The sequence below is a fragment of the Oncorhynchus mykiss genome, chromosome 7, assembly GCF_013265735.2.
Source record: "Oncorhynchus mykiss isolate Arlee chromosome 7, USDA_OmykA_1.1, whole genome shotgun sequence".
NCBI lineage: Eukaryota > Metazoa > Chordata > Actinopteri > Salmoniformes > Salmonidae > Oncorhynchus > Oncorhynchus mykiss.
The window spans coordinates 36,496,474-36,519,189 of record NC_048571.1 but is presented as its reverse complement, the minus strand read 5'-3'; the positions used below and the strand labels follow the sequence as shown (position 1 = coordinate 36,519,189).

The 22,716-nt window shown below is 45.0% G+C and overlaps 1 long non-coding RNA gene and 1 pseudogene across 1 annotated transcript; both read right to left on the bottom strand.

Annotated features, from left to right (window-relative positions):
- LOC110527683 overlaps positions 1-22,716 on the bottom strand; it is a 65,722-nt pseudogene that overhangs the window by 16,848 nt on the left and 26,158 nt on the right.
- On the bottom strand, positions 1,996-8,196 carry LOC110527684. Its single transcript, XR_002474151.2, has 5 exons — positions 7,744-8,196; positions 7,386-7,473; positions 6,741-6,907; positions 2,331-2,365; positions 1,996-2,111 (listed from the first exon to the last, which is right to left on the bottom strand). It is a non-coding gene; the product is annotated as an uncharacterized LOC110527684 (long non-coding RNA).

Sequence of the window (22,716 nt, the reverse complement as noted above, 5' to 3'; positions counted from 1 at the left end):
GTGACAAATCTTCATATTTTAGTGTGGCCTTAATTGTCCCCAACACAACATTTGAGAGGAATAAGCTTTTTGTGCTTATGGAACATTTCTGGGATATTTTATTTCAGCTCATGAAACATGGGACCAACACTTTACATGTTGCGTTTATATTTTTGTTCAGTATATTTTTCTTGTGACAGAAGCAAGAAGTATTAGCTGGTAGATTTGAGCTTTTGATGGCTGTAGATGTGCATAAAGATAAACACACGTAACTTTACTTGCCGAAGTCTGGTGGTTTATTCACCAGCTAGCATACAGCCAAATATGCTCCTTGTTCTATCTGTGATACAGTGGTACCAAAGACAGCACAGTATGAAGATAGGCAGAAACTGCTTCTCCAATAGAAATCGCTGATCACGCTTGTAGGCGTTGTCAGGCAATGTTGGCTAGATAAGCTACAACACAGAAACATGCCTTCGGGTCTAACATTCATCTCGCACCGAACTGCGAATGTGCAGACCATCAAATTAAAGGCACTCCTTCAATATAAAGTAGCTTTTGTCACTGTCACAAGGTTGGAGTAATAACATGTTCAACTATTTTAGACATTGGCTCAACTCTAGGTTGTACTTTTAGATTTCAAGAAAATTAACAACCAAGGAAGAATTTTTCACTTCTCTCATTGACTTCTCAAACTGAAAACCCCGGCCTCGTCTGCTTGGTCTGTTTCACAAGTGTAAGCACCTCTAGCTTTAGAATCTCTGTGGCGGTACTGGTACATCCAGATACCTCCGAGTGACAGATTGCATTTCATTCTCAGTACATAGTCATCAATCATGCAAGGGAAAATGACTGGTTGTTATGAGCCCTTTGTTGTTCACACAAGAAACCTATTTCCAATGATATAGCTACCATCACATAACAGATGAAAGGGTAAAGGGTTTATAATAATCTTTGAGCAAAAGTGTATGCCATAGGATTAGGAATGAGTAATTTAATAGGATATCTGTGGTGTATGTATGCACTGTACAGGTGATGGCAAAGTGCAAAAACGTGTTGGTGGCATGCTACACCCAGGTTTTGCCCTATATGCCTCAACCCATATGCCCGGCTGTATGCAATGCTTACAGGCAAGAACATGGGGACATGGATGCTGAAATAAGTGGGTAGGTAAATGCAAAGTATGCTATGTTAGAGCATAGGAAGGCTTCTAATTATAGGGAGACTGGACATCCCTATAATAACTGATATATAAATTAACCCCCAGTCAATCGGGAAATCTAACCCTGAGCAAAATAATAGTGGACTAGAACACACCTGTAGGCTTTCTGTAGATTGGAATAACTTTTTATTCCATTTCAAAGTCTTCAATCAGATCAAGCATTAACCAGTGATAGCAGACACTCATATATGTTTTGGCCGATGCTTTGTTGGTGTCAGAGGTGGAACTGCATTGGTCAAATCGGTGAGCAGCTGCTCTTGTGATCATTTTCACGAAGCCACACACGCCCTACTCCAGTCAGAAGTTCAGAATGAGAAAGTGTAGGCTATATAGAAATAATTACGCTCAAATTGAAAAATCATTAAAGGAAATTAGGATCTCTTATCCTAATCGAGGTGTAGAGCACATTTTATATTCCAGTGTTCGAACTTGTACACAAGGCTGCATGGGATTCTGTTAATGCGACACGGTGCAGCCAATGACAATGTCCACTTTAGGTTTATGCCGGGAGCCACTTGAGGATTTGACAGCTCTAATGCAGTTCCACCCTGACACCGTCAAAACAACTGCAGATGTTGGCTAAAGCGGATCTGATTGAATCGAGCCCTTAGTTTGCAATTGATAACAGGTTCTGAAAGGTAGGCAAATCGTTGGCAGAAAGTTGTTGTGCATTAGTGTTGTGGGTACCTAAGAACAAATGTCCACTTGGTAATCCCAGCGTGTGCAGACCAGCTCCCCGATCCCACCTACACTGGCTTAAAACTAACCCCATTAGAATGATTTAGTGAGTCAAATTGTGTAAACATCTTTACTTTATTTGAAGGATATAAATATTTTAAAAACTGTATTTATTGCAATTACAACCACTGCCTCAGCCTCTGTCCATCTGGTCTCATGCAGCACAGCAGTCCTGTAAAACAAATGGCACAAATGTAGAGTTAGTTCATTAAAGTTATTGTAGGTGGAATCCTAAACTTGAGATCTATGTAATTTCACTTTTGTGCAAATCATGATGTCATGTCAGTAGAAGATTTATGGCAGAAATGATGTGTTGATATGACTCAGCCCATTATGTTATGGCTCCAAATCCAACATCAACAAATCTTAGTGGTAGGATTCCGTGACTTACCTTCACTATACTTGAATGAGTGTGTAGACAGCACTCTGAGCGCAGACATGAAATACAGAGGTATATTACAGTTGAATAGTGATCAGTCTCCATCATAGCTCCAAATCAAACATCAACATTACCTAGTGATAGAATTTGAAGACACACTACCGTTCAAAAGTTTGGGGTCACCTAAAAATGTCCTTGTTTTTGTTTTTGTCCATTAAAATAACATCAAATTGATCAGAAATACAGTGTAGACATTGTTAATGTTGTAAATGACTATTGTAGCTGGAAACGCCTGATTTTTAATGGAATATCTACATAGGCGTACAGAGGCCCATTATCAGCAACCATCAACCACCGTCTTGTGTTCTAATGGCACGTTGTGTTAGCTAAGTTTATCATTTTAAAAGGCTAATTGATCATTAGAAAACACTTTTGCAATTATGTTATCGCAGCTGAAAACTGTTGTTCTGATTAAAGAAGCAATAAAACTTTAGACTAGTTGAGTATCTGGAGCATCAGCATTTGCAGGTTCGATTACATGCTCAAAATGGCCAGAAACAAAGCCTTTCTTCTGAAACTCGTCAGTCTATTCTTGTTCTGAGCAATGAAGGCAATTCCATGTGATAAATTGCCATATTGAGGCCTGTGATACATTTTCTCCAAAAAGTACAATCTTTGTCCCCATGTGCAGTTGCAAACCGTAGTGTGGCTTTTTTATGGCGGTTTTGGAGCAGTGGCTTCTTCCTTGCCAAGCGGCCTTTCAGGTTATGTCGACATAGGACTCGTTTTACTGTGGATATAGATACTTTTGTACCTGTTTCCTCCAGCATCTTCACAAGGTCCTTTGCAGTTGTTCTGGTATTGATTTGCACTTTTCACACCAAAGTACATTAATCTCTAGGAGACAGAACGTGTCTCCGTTCTGAGCGGTATGACGGCTGCATGGTCCCATGGTGTTCATACTTGCGTACTATTGTTTGTACAGATGAATGTGGTACCTTCAGGCGTTTGGAAATTGCTCCCAAGGATTAACCAGACTTGAAGGTCTACAATTTTTTTTCTGAGGTCTTCGCTGATTTCTTTGGATTTTCCAAAGAGGCACTGAGTTTGAAGGTAGGCCTTGAAATACATCCACAGGTACACCTCCAATTGACTACAATTAGCCTATCAGAAGCTTCTTAAGCCATGACATAATTTTCTGGAATTTTCCAAGCTGTTTAAAGGCACAGTCAACTTAGTGTATGCAAACTTCTGACTCACTGGAATTGTGATACAGTGAATTATAAGTGAAATAATCTATCTGTAAACAATTGTTGGAAAAATTACTTGTGTCATGCACACAGTAGATGTCCTAACCGACTTGCCAAAACTATAGTTTTTTAACAAGAAATTTGTAGAGTGGTTGAAAAATGAGTTTTAATGACTCTAACCTAAGTGTATGTAAACTTCCAACTTCAACTGTATACACCTGTTCTGAAAGGCCACAGAGTCTGCAACACCACTAAGACAGGGGCACCACCAAGCAAGCGGCACCATGAAGACCAAGGAGCTCTCCAAACAGGTCAGGGACAAAGTTGTGGAGAAGTACAGATCAGGGTTGGGTTAAAACCATTATTAAACAACAAACCTGCCAAGAGAGTGCCGCCCACCAAAACTCACGGACCAGGCAAGGAGGGTATTAATCAGAGAGGGAACAAAGAGACCAAAGATAACCCTGAAGGAGCTGCAAAGATCCACAGCGGAGATTGGAGTATGTCCATAGGACTGCAGGGGGGCGGCAGGGTAGCCTAGTGGTTAGAGTGTTGGACTAGCAACCGGAAGGTTGCAAGTTCAAAACTCCCGAGCTGGCAAGTCTGTCGTTCTGCCCCTGAACAGGCAGTTAACCCACTGTTCCTAGGCCGTCATTGAAAATAAGAATTTATTCTTAACTGACTTGCCTAGTTAAATAAAGGTATAAAAAAAATACAATAAGCCGTACACTCCGCAGAGCTGGGCTTTACAGAAGAGTGGCCAGAAAAAAAGCCATTGCTTAAAGACAAAATAAGCAAACACATTTGGTGTTCGCCAAAAGGCATGTGGGAGACTCCCCAAATATATGGAAGAAAGTACTCTGGTCAGATGAGACTAAAATTGATTTTTGGCCATCATGGAAAATGTCTGGCGCAAATCCAACACCTCTCATCGCCCCGAGACATCATCCCCACAGTGAAGCATGGTGGTGGAAGCATTATGCTGTGGGAGTGTTTTTCATCAGCAGGGACTGGAAAACTGGTTCAAATTGAAGGACTGATGGATGCGCTAAATACAGGGAAATTCTTGAGGGAAACCTACTTTATTCTTCTAGAGATTTGAGACGGAGGTTCACCTTCCAGCAGGACAATGACCTTCAGTATACTGCTAAAGCAACACTCTAGTGGTTTAAGGGGAAACATTTAAATGTCTTGGAATGGCCTAGTCAAAGCCCAGACCTCAATCCAATTGAGAATCTGTTGTATGACAAAGATTGCTGTACACCAGCGGAACCCATCCAACTTGAAGAAGCTGAAGCAGTTTTTCCTTGAAGAATGGGTAAAAACCCCAGTGGCTAGATGTGCCAAGCTTATAGAGACATACCCCAAGAGACTTGCAGCTGTAATTGCTGCAAAAGGTGGCTCTACAAAGTATTGACTTTGAGGGGGTGAATAGTTATGCACGCTCAAGTTGTCGTGTTTGTTTCACAATTAAAAATATTTTGTATCTTCAAAGTGGTAGGCATGTTGTGTACATCAAATGATACAAACCCCCCCAAAATCTATTTTAATTCCAGGTTGCAAGGCTACAAAATAGGAAAAAAGCCAAGGGGGTTGAATACTTTCGCAAGCCACTGTACATTTCAGTCATTTAGCAGACGCTCTTATTCAGAGCGACTTTCAGTTGCAAGTGCCATGCTCTGCCAACTGAGCCACCAGGCTCTCCTGAACATGGTTAGCTACCGATGTCCACTTTGTCACAATTTCCTAACCAGTACAGGTGGTTGATTATGGACCTCCCCCAGCACCTCACCACATCACAGTTTCTCTCCTTCCCAAGAGCATTCTCCCATTCTTCTCTACAGATCCTCTCAAGGTATGTCAGATTGGACGGGGAGTGTCGCTGCACAGCTATTTTCAGGTCTCTCCAGTGATGTTCGATCGAGTTCAAGTCCGGGCTCTGGCTGGGCCACTCAAGGACATTCAGAGACTTGTCCCGAAGCCACTCCTGCGTTGTCTTGGCTGTGTGCTGAGGGTCGTTGTCCTGTTGGAAGGTGAACCTTCTCCCCAGAGGTCCTGAGCGCTCTGGAGAAGGTTTTCATCAAGGATCTCTCTGTACTTTGCTCTGTTCATCTTTCCCTTGATTGACTAGTCTCCCAGTCCCTGCCACTGAAAAACATCCCCACAGCATGATGCTGCCACCACCATGTTTCACTGTAGGGATGGTGCCAGTTTTCCTCCAGATGTGACACTTGGCATTCAGGCCAAAGAGTTCAATCTTGGTTTCATCAGAGCAGAGAATCTTGTTTCTCATGGTCTGAGAGTCCTTTAGGTGCCTTTTGGTAAACTCCAAGCAGGCTGCCATATGCCTTTTACTGAGGATTGGCTTCCGTCTGGCCACTCTACCATAAAGGCCTGATTGGTGGAGTGCTACAGAGATGGTTGTCCTTCTGGAAGGCTCTCCCATCTCCACAGAGGAACTCTGGAGCTCTGTCAGAGTGACCACCGGGTTCTTGGTCACCTCCCTGACCAAGGCCCTTCTCCCCATATTGCTTAGTTTGGTCGGGCGGCTAGCTCTAGGAAGAGTCTTGGTGGTTCCAAACTTCTTCCATTTAAGAACGATGGAGGCCACTGTGTTCTTGGGGACCTTCAATGCTGCAGATATTTTTTGGTATCTTTGGTGGGCGGCACTCTCTTGGCAGGTTTGTTGTCTGTGCCTCAACACAATCCTGTCTCGGAGTTCTATGGACAATTCCTTCAACCTCATTGCTTGGTTTTTGCTCTGACATGCACTGTCACTGTGGGACCTTATATAGACAGGAGTGTGCCTTTCCAAATCATGTCCAATCAATTGCATTTACCACAGGTGGATACCAATCAAGTCGTAGAAACATCTCAAGGATGACCAATGGAAACAGGATGCACCTGAGCTCAATTTCGAGTCTCATAAAGGGTCTAAATAAGATATTTCTGTTTTTAATTTTTAATAAATGTGCAAAATGTTCTAAAAACCTGATGTCACTTTGACATTATTGGGTATTGTGATTGATGATGCAATTCCTCAACATGTGAACAGGTGTGTTAAGGACTCTGTAATTGCCAGTACGAGGTACACTTTTTTCACTGTCTACATTAGTCTACAACACACGTAGTCATAAAATCACATTACAAGCTCACTACAGTGTCATCTTACAGTTTGGCATCGCAGATGGTGTTTGTGTCATCATCAGGGTGACAACTGGAGTCATCGTTGGAAAAGTCCAAGGAGCTGAGGACTGCAAGGAGCTGAGATTTCAGGAATGCACACCAGTGTTGCTGTATTTGAAGACACGCTCTTGTGTTTTGGCTGGAACTGGGTGGCTGTAAATTATACAGAAAGACAACTGATGTTTTGGTGTCTCTGTGATACTCCTATTCATGGCTTTACCATCCACATGCAACTCTTTGTGGTGATAAACAGGCAAAATGACACGTTTGATAATCTAGTGGCTACATAAATCATTATCTCATTCCCATTGGCAAGTCCAGTCAAACTGTCTGCCCCCAAACCCCTTTCCCACTTGAGTGCAGCCTGTCCCTCTCACACTCTCCACAGCTCCACTGAACCCTACCTCAGATAGCAATTTGTATTGATATTGTTTCTTAGAGATGTTTTTCAATTGAGCTGCGGATTTACACAGTATGCCTGTATTTGAAGTCATCTGAATGTCAACTATGTCAGTAACAACAGTAACATGAGGTAACATTACATCTGAATAGGTGGGGAGAGGCAAAGGGAATAGCCAAGCCAACTAGCTAATTATTCGTGTTGTTTCTACTTGAGCGTCATAAACTCGACCTTGCTCCTCCTTTGTGGGATGCTTGCGCAGAGAAATTACAAGCCTGTGGCGGGTCTGCCTGGGAGCAATCTCTCTTCTGCTAGAAACCTGTAAATATATGTACATTGTAACCTAGAAAGTTTTGGATACGTTTTGTCCTAAACCAAATAGTTTGGTAGCTTGCTAGCTGAACTGAACTCACTTCATTCGGATGTTTTGATATCATACATTTATCACAGCTAAGCTAACGTCGTTAGCTAGCTAGTTTATTGCATAAGCATTTCATGTAATGATGTAGCTAACAATTGTAGAAGGGGCACAGTTATAATTTACATTTGATCAGATAACTAGCTAGCTGAGAAGTTCTCTTTTACTTACAGTCTCGCCGTCCGGGTAGATGGTTGGAAAAGCATCTTCATTGAGTCAAAGCCACATTTGAAAGCCCAGCTCCACCGGCAAGTAATTTAAAAAAAGGACTCCCGGGTGATATTGTAATAACATATTAAAACATGTAATAACGCATTCACTGACTGTTGTCTGCCTGGGCTTAACTATGCAATCATGGCTTGTACTCTGTGTTATACCTTCCCTCTCTCTCTGTTTCTCTATATACTAACTACACTGGAAACCCCCACACGGGTGGCTGACTAAGATAATATACACACTGAAAACCCATAAATACACGCACACACTCAAAAGCCTTCGGGAGGGGCTCCAAAGACAAAGAACTCTGTCGAGAACCAATGGGATACTGACACCAGGCTGGAGAGGACTGTCTATCACCTACAAGCAACCTACCAGAAGCCAGGACTACCAGAATCTACCTACGTCATTTCAATGTATAAATGAACTGCGCAATATGTTTTTAGCTCTCTTCTTCCGATAGTTCCCTAAGAGCTGGACGAATGGGAGCCGTGCAGCACGTTTTGCCAGATATCATTACGCTTGAATAAACGGCCTTTAATATACCGTAGCCGCCTTGTCCAGAGTCTCATCTTGGTCTCGTTTCTCCTGTAACTAATCATCAACAATATACACATTGCAGACTGACACACGTACAGTTTCTTTACGACTCTTCAAAGCTGAGGAAAGTCATCCACTGGCAGTAAACATGAGGATGGAGAGGGCAACTCATACAAACTCCAGTCTTTGATGTTTCAACCAGCAACCCTGCACGCACCGTAGCTGCGGGGCATTGCACAATTGGACAGACAGACAAACGTATAAAGCTACAAAAAGACAAAGAGATACAGAAGTGAGACAGATAAACTTGGACAAAACTACAAACAAACAAATGGATTTAGACAAATAGACAGATTGATATATAGATACAGAGTGCAAAATAGCTGTTTAAAACAGCAGCAATAGCAAGTGGACGTCGAAAGGATGTTTGGCTCAGTCGTGAAGAGGAATAACTTTGAATGTGTTTCTAATTAATGTTTTAAACATTCAGGCCATGCTTGTGGGTGGTAACATTTAAATAAAACCCAGCCCTGAAGCAAAACGTAGGCAAAAAATGATTTGTACTTCATCTCATAGGAAAACACAACATTGAATTGGATTTGCAATAAATGGGCAGTTCGGATTTGTCCAAATATATCATACGTTGACTAAAAGGGTGACTTATTGATGTAAATCGTGCAACATCATGGGTAAGCTCTGGCCATTGTCTTTCAACTCTAAAAATTGGATTTCTACTCGCATGGGCGTTTATAAAGAATTAAAAAGTTATTTCAGAACTTGAATTACTTGCCAATACAACTACATGAATCTAGAAATTACAGTGGGGCAAAAAAGTATTTAGTCAGCCACCAATTGTGCAAGTTCTCCCACTTAAAAAGATGATAGAGGCCTGTAATTTTTTTTCATCATAGGTACACTTCAACTATGACAGACAAAATGAGAAAGAAAAATCCAGAAAAATCACATTGTAGGATTTTTAATGAATTTATTTGCAAATTATGGTGGAAAATAAGTGTTTGGTCACCTACAAACAAGCAAGATTTCTGGCTCTCACGGACCTGTAACTTCTTCTTTAAGAGGCTCCTCTGTCCTCCACTCGTTACCTGTATTAATGGCACCTGTTTGAACTTGTTATCAGTATAAAAGACACCTGTCCACAACTTCAAACAGTCACACTCCAAACTCCACTATGGCCAAGACCAAAGAGCTGTCAAAGGACATCAGAAACAAAATTGTAGACCTGCACCAGGCTGGGAAGACTGAATCTGCAATAGGTAAGCAGCTTGGTTTGAAGAAATCAACTGTGGGAGCAATTATTAGGAAATGGAAGACATACAAGACAACTGATAATCTCCCTCGATCTGGGGCTCCACGCAAGATCTCACCCCGTGGGATCAAAATGATCACAAGAACGGTGAGCAAAAAACCCAGAACCACACGGGGGGACATAGTGAATGACCTGCAGAGAGCTGGGACCAAAGTAACAAAGCCTACCATCAGTAACACACTACGCCACCAGGGACTCAAATACTGCAATGCTAGACGTGTCCCCCTGCTTAAGCCAGTACATGTCCAGGCCCGTCTGAAGTTTGCTAGAGAGCATTTGGATGATCCAGAAGAAGATTGGGAGAATATCATATGGTCAGATGAAACCAAAATATAACTTTTTGGTAAAAACTCAACTCGTCGTGTTTGGAGGACAAAGAGTGCTGAGTTGCATCCAAAGAACACCATACCTACTGTGAAGCATGGGGGTGGAAACATCATGCTTTGGGGCTGTTTTTCTGCAAAGGGACCAGGACGACTGATCCGTGTAAAGGAAAGAGTGAATGGGGCCATGTATTGTGAGATTTTGAGTGAAAACCTCCTTTCATCAGCAAGGGCATTGAAGATGGCTGGGTCTTTCAGCATGACAATGATCCCAAACACACCGCCCGGGCAACGAAAGAGTGGCTTCGTAAGAAGCATTTCAAGGTCATCGTTGAAGTGTACCTATGATGAAAATTACAGGTCTCTCTCATCTTTTTAAGTGGGAGAACTTGCACAATTGGTGGCTGACTAAATACTTTTTTGCCTCACTGTAAGTTTTGTTGGTCAGAGTGCAGTATTTATTTAGTTAATAAGTGCCTTCGGAAAATATTCAGACCCATTGACTTGTTCCACATTTTGTTAGGTTGCAGCCTTAATCTAAAATCGATTAAATAGTTTGTTTTCATCAATTTACACACAATAACCCATAACGACAAAGCAAAAACAGTCTTTTAGAAATGTTTGCTAATTTATACAAATATTTTTTTTAATCACATTTACATAAGTATTCAGATCCTTTCAAGCTCTGTCAGGTTGGACGGGGAGTGTTGCTGCACAGCTATTTTCAGGTCTCTCCAGAGATGTTCGATCGAGTTCAAGTCCAGGCTCTGGCTGAGCCACTCAAGGACATTCAGAGACTTGTCCCGAAGCCACTCCTGCGTTGGTTTGGCTGTGTGCTTAGGGTCGTTGTCCTGTTGGAAGGTGAAACTTCGCCCCAGTCTGAGGTTCTAAGCGCTCTGGAGCAGATTTTCATTTAGGATCTCTACAATTTGCTCCGTTCATCTTTTCCCCGATCCTGACTATTCTCCCAGGCCCTGACGCTGAAAAACATCCCCACAGCATGATGCTGCCACCACCATGCTTCACCATAGGGATGGTGCCAGGTTTCCTCCAGACGAGACATTTGGCATTCAGCCCAAAAAGTTCAATCTTGGTTTATCAAACCAGAGAATTGTGTTTCTGAGAGTCCTTTAGGTACCTTTTGGCAAACTCCAAGCAGGCTGTCATGTGCCTTTTCCTGAGGAGTGGCTTCAATCTGCCCACTCCACCATAAAGGCCTGATTGGTGGAAAGCTGCAGAGATGGCCATACTTCTGGAAGGCTCTCCCATCTCGACAGAGGAACTCTGGAGCTCTGTCAGAGTGACCATTGGGTTCTTGGTCACCTCCCTGACCAAGGCCCTTCTCCCCCGATTGCTCCGTTTGGCTGGGCGGCCAGCTCTAGGAAGAGTCTTAGTGGTTCCAAATCCATTTAAGAATGATGGAGGCCACTGTGTTCTTGGGGACCTTCAATGCTGCAGACACATCTGTGCCTCGACACAATCCTGTCTTGTAGCTCTACAGACAATTCCTTCGACTTCATGGCTTGGTTTTTTCTCTGAGATGCACTGTCAACTGCGGGACCATATATAGACAGGTGTGTACCTTTTTAATTTTTACATTTGCAAAAATGTCTAAAAACCTGTTTTCGCTTTGTCATTATGGGGTATTGTGTGTAGATTGCTGGGGATTTCAAAATGTTTATCCATTTTAGAGTAAGGTGGTAACAAAATGTGGAACAAGTCAATAGGTCCTGAATACTTTCCGAAGGCACAAAAGTTTGCTAGCAAGTCTTTCACACTGGCTTTAGCCAGGGCCTCTCTGGGCAAGTTCAGGGGGTTGCCTAGCAGCACTTGCCTCTAACAGCTGTCACGACAGCTCAAATGGCTTTGAAAAAATACAATTTCAGCTAATAGGGAGAAGTGTCTAACAAAATAATTATATTATGGAATTCACTAATCATAAACTATTTACATATAATAGAAATGTGGGTACATTTGTGGACAAAATTCAAAATTACTGTACCATGAAATTACTGTACCATGAAAGTTTAATTTCTAAATGGCCGTCCTGTAGTAATGTTGCCGGCATGCCAATGTCCATTCTAGTGTTTCATTTATTTATGTACCTGATATTGTAAGTACGTCTCTTGTGGGGTTAGGGTTAGAGAGCTGTACTCTGCTGGGCTCTACTTTACCTGAGATTTGAAGTATGTCTCCTGTGGGGTAGACAGCAGGTCAGCTGAAGCGATATCCAGATGTAGGAGGATCTGACGGAAAGAAGGTCTGTTCCTGGGCTTACAGCTCCTGGGAGCAGAAAAAAACAACATTAGAACATGTCTACTTCTACCTTTTAAAGGGTAACTCTCAACCCCAATTTCAGCCTTTGTCCAACCCCTTCAAAAAAATAAAAACGCATTCAGGTGAGAAGTTGTGGGTGGGGAGAATTGCTCATAAATACTAATTTTGGGGGTGGGTAAATGTAGTTATACCTGACCCCAACAATTTCTCACTAGCATACTTACCAGAAGTCCACTGGCATGCTCTGATAATAAAATGGTGTGCATCGCAAGCAAATATGGCTCTGGATAGTTATCTCACCGTGGTAATATGCCAAGTTCCTGACATTAATTGCCACTTGCCAGTTCAAATTCCCCATGCAGTTATTTATTTATTGTGGACTCTGTATTGTTTTGGGAAGAAAAGTGCTATCGTCACTGTGAAAAATGAAGATTAGGGGCTCAATTCAATCCAACCCGCATTGCAGTATTTACCCAGTAGCTTTTTTTCCAATGGTCAAATTACTCACAGATTTGTCTTGGGTACTGTATAACAACTACTACCACCCATCTCACAGGTATGCTTTCCCTTTCAGAATTAGATGTGTGTGCAGGTAGCTTGCGATTGACCTGTTGGAGACCACAGACATAGAGGTGCCTCTACATCAGGATTTCAATCGTAGAGTTGAACCGCTGTGGGCAAAAAGAGCTAGATTGACAACTAAAAGACCAAAAGAAGTATGTGAACACCTGCTCGTCGAACATCTCATTCCAAAATGATGGGCATTTAATATGGAGTCGGTCCCCCCTTTGCTGCTATAACAGCCTCCACTCTTCTGGGAAGGCTTTCCACTAGATGTTGAAACATTGCTGCAGGGACTTGCATTCAGCCACAAGAGCATTTGTGAGGTCGGGCACTGATGTTGGGTGATTAGGCCTGGCTCGCAGTTGGCGTTCCAATTCATCCCAAGGTCAGGGCTCCGTGCAGGCGCCAAGTTCTTCCACACCAATCTCGACAAACCATTTCTATATGGACCTCGCTTGGTGCACAAGGGCATTGTCATGCTTAAACAGGAAAGGGCCTTCCCCAAACTGTTGCCAAAAAGTTGGAAGCTCAGAATCGTCTAGAATGTCATTGCATGCTGTAGTGTTAAGATTTTCCATTACTGGAACTAAGGGGCCTAGCCCGAACCATGAAAAACAGCCCCAGGCCATTATTTTTCCTCCACCAAACTTTACAGTTGGCACTTTGCATTGGCGAAGGTAGCGTTCTCCTGGAATCCACCAAACCCAGATTTTCCGGACTGCCAGATGGCGTGTTTCATCACTCCAGAGAACACGTTTCCACTGCTCCAGTGTCCAATGAGTTTTACACCACTCCACTCCACTTGGCCTTGTGCATGGTGATCTTAGGCTTGTGTGCGGCTGCTCTGCCATATAAACCCATTTCATGAAGCTCCCGACGAACAGGTATTGTGCTGGAACTCGGTAGTGAGTGTTGCAACCGAGGACAGATGTCTATGTGCTACGTGTTTCAGCACTCGACGGTCCCGTTCTGTGAGCTTGTGTGGCCTACCACTTCGTAACTTAAAACGTTTTTTTTTTCATGAAAGCTACTCTTGTAGCTCTTGTTTATCTCCTCCTCAGTTACAGGCATGTTTATGGCCTTTCCTCCACGACTCCCTCCCTTCATCCATCTCTCCATTTCTCTACCTCCCACCCCTTTCCCCCTCCCTTCCTCTCTCCCATTCCTCTATTTCACCAGCACTGTCGCAGCAGTATTTTGAATCCATCTGGGCAGCTCTCTGGGACGGGCAGGTTCAAGCTGTTGTTGCCCACTCCCCAGATGATGGCCGAGGAGTCCACGTCTTTATACGGCACCTCTCCTGTTAGCATCTCCCACAGTACCACACCAAACGACCTAGAGTGAAAGAGAGAGACATCTATGAGCTCCAACTAATCTTTAAGACTATCCTTTCCATACCACCCTGCATCCTACAGCTGGCCGGCCTCTAAAGCTAAGCAGGGTTGGTCCTGGTCAGTCCCTGGATGGGAGACCAGATGCTGCTGGCAGATGATGCTTCCCTCTAGTCTAAGGAGATCCCAGGATAGTGAAGGGGATATTGCCCTGCCTAGGGTGTCATCTTTCAGATGAGATGTTATAAGGGTGTCCTGTGGTTTTAAAAAAATCTCATGGCACTTATCGTAAGAGTAATGTTCTAAACCTTGGTTTCCTAGCCAAATTCCCAATCTGGCCCCTTTCAATCATGACTACCAAATCATCCAAATTGGCATATATCACACCTCATTTCTCCACCATGACAGCTGATGTGGGGAGAGTGTTCTTAAGCAAAATGGTTTCCATGCATCCTCCTAAGTGGCTGTTACACATTGGTCATGGAAGAGGTAAGTTTGCCACCTTACTATGTAAAGCACTTTTAGCACCTACTGTAGGAGGAAAGGCACTATATAAATGCAATAAATGATTATACAATAAAGACTGAAATCACTCTAGTACACAAGTTTTATAAGACATCAAATTCCTACCCCACTTGTGTTTGTTTTTCAGCCTCTTATGTACCCACCATACTTTTTCCAATGTTGTTTTCATCTCTGAACTAACACACAATGAACACAACACTGTGTACATGTTTGTTTGAGTAGTAAAGGGGTTAGTCAGACAGCCTGTGTTTATGTGTGTACTGTGCTCCCCTGGCCGACGATGCAGGTCACCACCACTCATGAGGACTGTGAGCTCTCGTTCTCCGTGGCCAACGCGAGTAGGAAATGTAAGCGTGCTAACCCTCGCAAGGCTGCCGGCCCAGACGACATCCCAAGCCGTGTTCTCAGAGCATGTGCAGACCCGTTCAATCTCTCCTTATCCCAGTCTGCTGTCCCAATTGCTTCAAGATGTCCACCATTGTTCCTGTACCCAAGAAAGCGAAGGCTACTAAACTAGCACTCACTTCTGTCATCATGAAGTTCTTTGAAAGGCTAGTTAAGGATCATATCACCTCCACCTTACCCGGCACCCTAGACCCACTACAATTTGCATACCATCCCAACAGATCCATGGATGACACATTCGCCATCACACTGCACACTGCCCTATCCCATCTGGACAAGAAGAATACCAATGTAAGAATGCTGTGTATCAACTACAGCTCAGCCCTCAACACCATATTGCCCTCCAAGATCATCACTAAGCTCTGGGCCCTAGGTCTGAACCCCACCCTGTGTAACTGGGTCCTGGACTTCCTGACTGGCTGACCCCAGGTGTTGAAAGTAGGCTGATCCTCACAAGGGTGCATGCTGGGCCTCCTCCTACACTCCCTGTTCACCCATGACTACGTGGCCACGTACGTCTCCAACTCAATCATCAGATGACGCAACAGTGGTAGACCTGATTACCAACAACGATGAGACAGCCTACAGGGAGGAGGTGAGAGCCTTGGCGGAGTGGTGACAGGAAAATATCTCTCCCTCAATGTCAACTAAATGAAGAAGCTGACCGTGGACTTCAGGAGACAGCAGAGGGAGCACGCCCCACGTCCACATTGACGCGGTCGTAGTGGAGAGTGTGAAGACAATGTGGTGAAGAAGGCGCTTACAGCGGCTCTTCAACCTCAGGAGGCTGAGATCGCTAAGATCCTCACAAACTTCTACAGATGCACCATTGAGAGCATCCTGTCAGACTGTATCACCGCCTGGTACGGCCTCTGGAGAGCCCTGCGGTTGCAGGCGGTGCAGTCAGCCCAATGCATCACCGGGGGCACACCGATGGTCCTCCAAGACAGCTACAGCACCCGGTGTCAAAGGTAGGCCAAGAAGATTGTTGGAGCCAAATTCTAATTTTCTTTATTTGTGCTATAGTTATTGTTTTGCTCAATTTATAAAAAATATATTATTGAATAAGTATAAGTATAAATATTTTATTATGAATTATGGAGAATGGTTGTAGAACTCATGTGTTTCTATTATGATTATCACGGGTACTTAAAATCATTATAGAGCATTTCCTGGACACACCCCTTTTTTCCCATGTTCCCCTTCCTTTTACCTATTTAGTTTTTTTGCAGTATGGGTCTACTAGGCCTCAGGTATTGGCGGTACCTTCCCATTTTATTGACCGCTACACTACAACTTCCAACTAAGACATCTCCTACGAGTCTATCTTTCGTTTACAGTTTAAATCTGATCGCTTTGACTTTGTTCATCGATGGAATATAGCCTATGAAATGGAAAATAAATGTTTGTTTTTACACTATTTGGGCTTTGGATTCCCTGTTCTGTGGTTGCTTTGGAAGCGCATCTGACTACGACATCACATACAGTACCTGTGGCCTCAAGGCAAGTTTGGCCTTATATAAGATCATCAAGGACCTCAGCGACACGAGCCATGGCCTGCTCCCCCCGCTACCATCTAGAAGGCGGAGACAGTAGAGGTGCATCAAAGCTGGGACAGAGAGACTGAAAAACAGCTTCTATCTCCAGGCCATCAGACTTTTAAATTGTCACCACTAGCTGGCCTCCACCCAGTACCCTGCCCTGAACTTAGCCACTGTTACTAGCCAGCTACCACCCGGTACTCTACCCTGTACCTTGGAGACTGCAGCCCTATATACATAGTCATTGAACACTGGTCACTTTGATAATGTTTACGAACTGTTTTACCCACTTTGTTTGTATATATTGTATTCTAGTCAAGGTTAGCTTCCGTCCTCCTCTGGATACATTGACTTCAATACAAAACCTAGGAGGCTCGTAGGCCTCAGCCCCTTCCATAGATATATATGATAATGATGACCACTTCAACCAAACAATTATTTTGCAGTAAGAAGTGACATGTTGTCCATCCAAACATATAATTAGGATCAGAGAATGAACCTAGTGTGTTGTATTGGGATTGTGCCACAGAGCATTTATGGGGGTTCTGTGGGTTGAGAAACTTGGTAACATTGTTGGACAGAGATTAAGATCAACTCTATAAGGCCATAATTAAACAATAGAATGCTCATCCATAAGCGGTGCTCCTAGTGGCCGGGGACTTTAATGCAGGCAAACTTAAATCCGTTTTACCTCATTCCTACTAGCATGTCACATGAGCGGAAAAAAACTCTAGACCACCTTTTCTCCACACACAGAGATGCATACAAAGCTCTCCCCGCCCCCCATTTGGTCCTGATTCCTGCTTACAAGCAAAAACTAAAGCAGGAACCTCAAGTGACTCGCTCAATACCGAAGTGGTCAGATGACACGGATGCTGACTGTTTTCCATGCACAGACTAGAATATTTTCCTGGATTCATCCAATGGCATTGAGGAGTATACCACCTCAGCCATCGGCTTCATCAATAAGTGCATCGATGACGCCGTCCTCAGTGATTTTACGTACATATCCCAACCAGAAGCCATGGATTACAGGCAACATCCGCATTGAGCTAAAGACTAGAGCTGCCGATTTCAAGGAGCGGGACACTAATCCCGCTATGCCCTCATACGAACCATCAAACAAGCACAGCGTCAATTCAGGATTAAGATTGAATCCTACTACACCGGCTAGGATGCTCGGCAGATGTGGCCGAGCTTGAAAACTATTACGGACTACAAAGGGAAACCCAGACGCAAGCTGCCTTGTGACGTGAGCCTACCAGACGAGCTAAATGTCTTTTATGCTCGCTTCGAGATAAGCAACACTGGAGCATGCATGAGAGCACCAGCTGTTTTGGACGACTGTGTGATACCGCTCTCGGTAGCCAATGTGAGCACGAACTTTAAACAGGTTAACATTCACAAAGCCACAGGGCCAGACTGATTACCAGGACGTGAACTCAAAGCATGCGCGGACCAACTGACAAGTGTCTTCACTGACATTTTCAACCTCTGCCTGACCGAGTCTGTAATACCTACATGTTTCAAGCAGACCACCCATAGTCCCTGTGCCCAAGGAAGCGAAGGTAACCTGCCTAAATGATTACCGCCCCGTAGCACTCACATTGGTAGCCATGAAGTGCTTGGAAAGGCTAGTCATGGCTCATATCAACAGCATCCTCCCGGATACCCTGGACCTACTCCAATTCACATACCGCCCCAACAGATCCACAGATGATGCAATCTCAGTTGCACTCCACACTGCCCTTTCCCACCTGGACAAAGGGAACACCTATGTAAGTAAGAATGCTGTTCATTGACTACAGCTCAAGGTTCAACACCATAGTGCCCACAAAGCTCATCACTAAGCTAAGGACCATGGGACTAAACACCTCCCTCTGCATCTGGATCCTGGACTTCCTGATGGGGCGCCCCCAGCTGGTAAGGGTAGGCACCAACACGTCTGCAACGCTGATCCTCAACACTGGGGCCCTTTGGGGGTGTGTACATAGTCCCCTCTTGTACTCCCTGTTCACAACTCCAACACAATCATTAAGTTTTCTGATGACACAACAGTGGTAGGCCTGATCACCGAAAATGATGAGACAGCCAATAGGGAGGAGGTCAGAGACCTGGCAGTGTGGTGCCAGGACAATGACCTTTCCCTCAATGTGAGCAAGACAAAGGAGCTGATCAGACTACAGGAAAAGGTGGGCCGAACAGGCCCCCATTAACACAGACGGGGCTGTAGTGGAGCAGGTTGAGAGCTTCAAGTTCCTTGGTGTCCACATCACCAATGAACTATCATGGTCCAAGCACACAAAGACAGTCATGAAGAGGGCACGACAACACCTTTTCCCCCTCAGGAAAATGAAAAGATTTGGCATGGGTCCCCAGATCCTCAAAAAGTTATACAGCTGCACCATCGAGAGCTTCACCGCCTGGTATGGCAACTGCTCAGCATCTGACTGTAAGGCGCTACAGAGGGTAGTGAGTATGGCCAAGTACATCACTGGGGCCAAGCTTCCTACCATCCAGGGCGTATATAATAGGCGGTGTCAGAGGAAAGGTGGAGGCAGAGACTGTTTTCTCTGCTACCGCACGGCAAGTGGTACCGGAGCACCAAGTCCAGGACTAAAAGGCTCCTTAACAGCTTCTACCCAGGGGCTGAACCAGAGTGCCACCCCAAAATTTCGGGTGCCACCCCAAAATGTAATTCGCTACTGGCAGTTTGATGCTGATTGACATCTCATTTCAACTCTTGTTGAAAGAAGCATTTATTTTGATGTTTGGCGGCAGATTTTTCAAATCGAGGACGAGGAAGAGAGAATATTAACTTTGGTTGCGAGATACATAAGAAAAAGAAGAACATACAGAAGGAGAAGAGGGAATATTTCCACAGCTCCACAAGCTCTTTTTGTGATTAGCGAAAGCATCATATTTTTAAGGTAAGTTTTAAGGTTTACCAACGGGTTTAGGTTTCCTGAACAACGCTGTGTAAGTTAACGTTAGACCTTTGGCTACATTTAAAAAGATATATACTGTATATATTTCACCTTTATTTAACCAGGTAGGTCAGTTGAGAACAAGTTCTCATTTACAACTGCGACATGGCCAAGATAGAGCAAAGAAGTGCGACACAAACAACAGAGTTACACATGGAATAAACAAACATACAGTCAATTTTTTTATTTTTTTTATTTCACCTTTATTTAACTAGGCAAGTAAGTTAAGAACACATTCTTAATTTCAATGACGGCCTAGGAACGGTGGGTTAACTGCCTTGTTCAGGGGCAGAATGACAGATTTTTACCTTGCCAGCTCGGGGATTCAATCTTGCAACCTTACAGTTAACTAGTCCAACGCTCCAACCACCTGATTACATTGCACTCCACGAGGAGGTTGCCTGTTACGCGAATGCAGTAAGAAGCTGTTACGGTGCGTGAATGAGGACCCAAAAGCGAATTAACTTAAACAGAGCTTCTTTAATTACCAAACATAGGTAGGCTCAGACGGACCGGCAGATTCCGACAGGACAAGACAAGGTTACAGCAAACATGACGACAGTCTGGTTCAGGCATGAAACACAACAAACAAGAATCCGACAAGGACAGGAACAAAAACAGAGAGAGATATAGGGGACTAATCAGAGGGAAAAGGGGAACAGGTGGGAGAAGGGGTGACGAGGTAGTCAAGAGGAGACAAGGAACAGCTGGGGGAAAGCGGGGGAGAAAAGGTAACCTAACAACGACCAGCAGAGGGAGACAGGGTGAAGGGAAAGGACAGAGACAAGACACAACATGACAGTACATGACAGTACCCCCCCACTCACCGAGCGCCTCCTGGCGCACTCGAGGAGGAAACCTGGCGGCAACGGAGGAAATCCTCGATCAGCGCACGGTCCAGCACGTCCCGAGAGGGAACCCAACTCCTCTCCTCAGGACCGTACCCCTCCCAATCTACGAGGTACTGGTGACCACGGCCCCGAGGACGCATGTCCAAAATTCTACGGACCCTGTAGATGGGTGCGCCCTCGACAAGGATGGGGGGGGGGGGGGGAGACGAGCGGGGGCGCGAAGGACGGGCTTGATGCAGGAGACATGGAAGACCGGGTGGACGCGACGAAGGTATCGCGGAAGAAGAAGTCGAACTGTGACAGGATTAATGACCCGAGAAATACGGAACGGACCAATGAACCGCGGGGTCAACTTGCGAGAAGCCGTCTTAAGGGGAAGGTTCTGAGTGGAGAGCCAAACTCTCTGACCGCGACAATATCTAGGACTCTTAGTTCTACGCTTATTAGCAGCCCTCACAGTCTGCGTCCTATAACGGCAAAGTGCAGACCTGACCCTCTTCCAGGTGCGCTCGCAACGTTGGACAAAAGCCTGAGCGGAGGGGACGCTGGACTCGGCGAACTGAGATGAGAACAGCGGAGGCTGGTACCCGAGGCTACTCTGAAAAGGAGATAGCCCGGTCGCAGACGAAGGAAGCGAGTTGTGGGCGTATTCTGCCCAGGGGAGCTGTTCTGACCAAGACGCAGGGTTGCGAAAAGAAAGACTGCGTAAGATGCGACCAATAGTCTGATTGGCCCGTTCTGCTTGACCGTTAGACTGGGGGTGAAAGCCGGAAGAGAGACTGACGGAAGCCCCAATCAAACGGCAAAACTCCCTCCAAAATTGAGACGTGAATTGCGGACCTCTGTCCGAAACGACGTCTGACGGAAGGCCATGAATTCTGAAAACATTCTCGATGATGATTTGTGCCGTCTCTTTAGCAGAAGGAAGCTTAGCAAGGGGAATGAAATGAGCCGCCTTAGAGAACCTATCGACAACCGTAAGAATAACAGTCTTCCCCGCTGACGAAGGCAGTCCGGTGACAAAATCTAAGGCGATGTGAGACCACGGTCGAGAGGGAATAGGAAGCGGCCTGAGACGGCCGGCAGGAGGAGAGTTACCGGACTTAGTCTGCGCGCAGACCGAACAAGCAGCCACGAAACGACGCGTGTCATGCTCCCGGGTGGGCCACCAAAAACGCTGGCGAATGGAAGCAAGCGTACCCCGAACGCCAGGGTGGCCGGCTAACTTGGCAGAGTGAGCCCACTGAAGAACGGCCAGACGAGTAGGAACGGGAACGAAAAGAAGGTTCCTAGGACAAGCGCGCGGCGACGGAGTGTGAGTGAGCGCTTGTTTTACCTGCCTCTCAATTCCCCAGACAGTCAACCCGACAACACGCCCCTCAGGGAGAATCCCCTCGGGGTCAGTGGAGGCTACTGAAGAACTGAAGAGACGAGACAAAGCATCAGGCTTGGTGTTCTTAGAGCCCGGACGATAAGAAATCACGAACTCGAAACGAGCGAAAAACAGCGCCCAACGCGCCTGACGCGCATTAAGTCGTTTGGCAGAACGGATGTACTCAAGGTTCCTATGGTCAGTCCAAACGACAAAAGGAACGGTCGCCCCCTCCAACCACTGTCGCCATTCGCCTAGGGCTAACCGGATGGCGAGCAGTTCGCGGTTACCCACATCATAGTTACGTTCCGACGGCGACAGGCGATGAGAAAAATACGCGCATGGGTGGACCTTGTCGTCAGAGAGGAAGCGCTGAGAAAGAATGGCTCCCACGCCCACCTCTGACGCGTCAACCTCGACAACGAACTGTCTAGAGACGTCAGGTGTAACAAGGATAGGAGCGGATGTAAAACGATTCTTGAGGAGATCAAAAGCTCCCTGGGCGGAAACGGACCACTTAAAGCACGTCTTGACAGAAGTAAGGGCTGTGAGAGGAGCTGCCACCTGACCGAAATTACGGATGAAACGACGATAGAAGTTCGCGAAGCCGAGAAAGCGCTGCAGCTCGACGCGTGACTTAGGGACGGGCCAATCAATGACAGCTTGGACCTTAGCGGGATCCATCTTAATGCCTTCAGCGGAAATAACAGAACCGAGAAATGTGACGGAGGAGGCATGAAAAGTGCACTTCTCAGCCTTCACAAAAAGACAATTCTCTAAAAGGCGCTGGAGGACACGTCGAACGTGCTGAACATGAATCTGGAGTGACGGTGAAAAAATCAGGATATCGTCAAGGTAAACGAAAACAAAGATGTTCAGCATGTC